The sequence below is a fragment of the Natator depressus genome, chromosome 28 (genome assembly GCF_965152275.1).
Source record: "Natator depressus isolate rNatDep1 chromosome 28, rNatDep2.hap1, whole genome shotgun sequence".
Taxonomy (NCBI): domain Eukaryota; kingdom Metazoa; phylum Chordata; order Testudines; family Cheloniidae; genus Natator; species Natator depressus.
The window spans coordinates 8014093-8016592 of NC_134261.1; the positions used below are offsets into that span (position 1 = coordinate 8014093).

Below are 2500 nucleotides of genomic sequence, written 5' to 3' on the forward strand. Positions count from 1 at the left end.
CTCGGTCGGCCGAGGGCACTTTTGGCGACCCCATCCGGACTTCCGTGAGACTGCCGGCCATCAGGTCAACCCGTCACTTTGAATGGGGTTGACCTGATGGCCGAGCAGGGACTTAGACATTTTTTCAGCCTTTTCCTCGGGGTTGACCTGGTGTCCCGGGGGGACTTAGACATTTTTTTCAGCCTTTTCCTCCGGGTTGACCTGGTGTCCCGGGGGGACTTAGACATTTTTTCAGCCTTTTCCTCCGGGTTGACCTGGTGTCCCGGGGGGACTTAGACTTTTTTTCAGCCTTTTCCTCCGGGTTGACCTGGTGTCCCGGGGGGACTTAGACTTTTTTTCAGCCTTTTCCTCCGGGTTGACCTGGTGTCCCGGGGGGACTTAGACATTTTTTTCAGCCTTTTCCTCCGGGTTGACCTGGTGTCCCGGGGGGACTTAGACTTTTTTTCAGCCTTTTCCTCCGGGTTGACCTGGTGTCCCGGGGGGACTTAGACTTTTTTTCAGCCTTTTCCTCCGGGTTGACCTGGTGTCCCGGGGGGACTTAGACTTTTTTTCAGCCTTTTCCTCCGGGTTGACCTGGTGTCCCGGGGGGACTTAGACTTTTTTTCAGCCTTTTCCTCCGGGTTGACCTGGTGTCCCGGGGGGACTTAGACATTTTTTTCAGCCTTTTCCTCCGGGTTGACCTGGTGTCCCGGGGGGACTTAGACTTTTTTTCAGCCTTTTCCTCCGGGTTGACCTGGTGTCCCGGGGGGACTTAGACATTTTTTTCAGCCTTTTCCTCCGGGTTGACCTGGTGTCCCGGGGGGACTTAGACATTTTTTTCAGCCTTTTCCTCCGGGCTGACCTGGTGGCCGAGCGTCTCGCCGTCCGCGGCCGGAGCTAGAGATGCCCCCCCCCCCAGGCCAGCCTGCGAAGCCGCGGCCAGGATCGGGCCCCTGGAAGTCTGACTAAAAATTTTCACCGACCCCAAAAACGGTTAGGGGGGGCCTCATAAAGCCTCCGGAGCGAAAAAAAAAAAAACGGAAAAAAGGATCGGGCCCACCCGAGGCAGGGGAGTCAGTAAGGGAAAGGGGACGAGGCGGCCCGGAGCCGGGTGCCCGGAGCCGGGTGCCGGCGGCCAGGATCGGGCCCCTGGAAGTCTGAAAAATTTTTTTCACCGACCCCCAAAGTGGTATTGGGGGGGGCTCATAAAGCCTCCGGAGCGAAAAAAAAAAAAAACGGAAAAAAGGATCGGGCCCACCCGAGGCAGGGGAGTCAGTAAGGGAAAGGGGACGAGGCGGCCCGGAGCCGGGTGCCCGGAGCCGGGTGCCCGCGGCCAGGATCGGGCCCCTGGAAGTCTGAAAAAAATTTTTTCACCGACCCCCAAAGTGGTGTTGGGGGGGGCTCACGAAGCCTCCGGAGCGGAAAAAAAAAAACGGAAAAAAGGATCGGGCCCACCCGAGGCAGCGGAGTCAGTAAGGGAAAGGGGACGAGGCGGCCCGGAGCCGGGTGCCCGGAGCCGGGTGCCCGCGGCCAGGATCGGGCCCCTGGAAGTCTGAAAAAAAAATTTTCACCGACCCCCAAAGGGGTGTTGGGGGGGGGCTCATGAAGCCTCCGGAGCGAAAAAAAAAAACGGAAAAAAGGATCGGGCCCACCCGAGGCAGGGGAGTCAGTAAGGGAAAGGGGACGAGGCGGACCGGAGCCGAGTGCCTACGGCCATACCGGACGGAAGGCCCCCGATCCCGTCCGATCTCGGAAGGTAAACCGTCCCGGGCCTGGCTAGTACTTGGATGGGTGACCGCCTGGGAATCCCAGGTGCCGTAGGCAGCTTTTCCCGCTGCGAGCCAGCTCTCTCCTTTTCTGGGGAACAAGGGCAGGGTCGCCCTGCCAGGGGCCCTGGGGCTGAAGTCCCTGCCGGCCACCAGGTCAACCCGGAGCCTGCCCCTCTGCGGCCAGCAGGTCAACCCCATACCGGCAGGGGGTTGACCTGGTGGCCGGGAAGCAGAGCGGCCAGCAGGTCAACCCCATACATTCAGCGGGTTGACCTGGTGGACGGGAAGGAAAGCGGCCAGCAGGTCAACCCCATACTTTCAGCGGGTTGACCTGGTGGCCGGGAAGGAAAGCGGCCAGCAGGTCAACCCCATACATTCAGCGGGTTGACCTGGTGGCCGGGAAGGAAAGCGGCCAGCAGGTCAACCCCATACATTCAGCGGGTTGACCTGGTGGCCGGGAAGGAAAGCGGCCAGCAGGTCAACCCCATACATTCAGCGGGTTGACCTGGTGGCCGGGAAGGAAAGCGGCCAGCAGGTCAACCCCATACATTCAGCGGGTTGACCTGGTGGCCGGGAAGGAAAGCGGCCAGCAGGTCAACCCCATACATTCAGCGGGTTGACCTGGTGGCCCGAAAGCAAACCGGCCACCAGGTCAACCCGGAGCCTGCCCCCGCGGGCAGGGGCCAAGCGGACCCCCCTCCGCCCGGGCTTGCCCTGCTCCGAGCCGGGGCTTAATCCCCGTCCGGCCACCA

General features: G+C 61.1%; 1 non-coding gene across 1 annotated transcript; it reads left to right on the forward strand.

Annotated features, from left to right (window-relative positions):
* The first annotated feature begins 1684 nt into the window (after positions 1 to 1684).
* LOC141979758 (5S ribosomal RNA) lies at positions 1685 to 1803 on the forward strand. The gene has a single exon (XR_012637151.1). It is a non-coding gene; the product is annotated as a 5S ribosomal RNA (ribosomal RNA).
* The last annotated feature ends 697 nt before the right edge of the window (positions 1804 to 2500 follow it).